Source organism: Nicotiana attenuata, chromosome 5 (genome assembly GCF_001879085.1).
Source record: "Nicotiana attenuata strain UT chromosome 5, NIATTr2, whole genome shotgun sequence".
In the NCBI taxonomy this organism is placed as follows: Eukaryota; Viridiplantae; Streptophyta; class Magnoliopsida; order Solanales; family Solanaceae; genus Nicotiana; species Nicotiana attenuata.
The window spans coordinates 46,169,777-46,170,309 of record NC_031993.1 but is presented as its reverse complement, the minus strand read 5'-3'; positions in this window follow the sequence as shown (position 1 = coordinate 46,170,309).

Sequence of the window (533 nt, the reverse complement as noted above, 5' to 3'; positions counted from 1 at the left end):
AAACTATTAGGATTGAATCAGCTATACAACATCATATGTGTTTTGGATTCGGATTGAATCGGCACAAGCAGTTAAACTCTACGTGCTTAACTGCTGGCTATTATGTACATATATTTGGATCAAAATATACATTCTTTACATCCATGACAGTAAATGGTTCGGACAACATCTGTAGTATTTACATCATATACAGCATAGCTATTTATATATTAGCTAACTATCTACATATTAGGTAACGGTGCTGCATGAAACTGTGGTGTTTAGTCTTCTTGGCTTCTTCTGAGCATGTATTGACAAAAAAAAGACCTGTAAACAAAGAAGCACGAGAATATCATCTGTCTTAGTGAAGTGTTCAAGGTTGTAGAAAATAGGAGACATTCAAATGCATAAAAATGAAGCGATTTCATGAATCTCAACATATTCAACTTGGAAAAGAAATGCAATGTGTGCTATCACAATCTTTTCTAAGTATGTATATCAACTCTGTAATATCAATACTTTAAGCAATTATCATCGTATTAAGAGTAAGCATT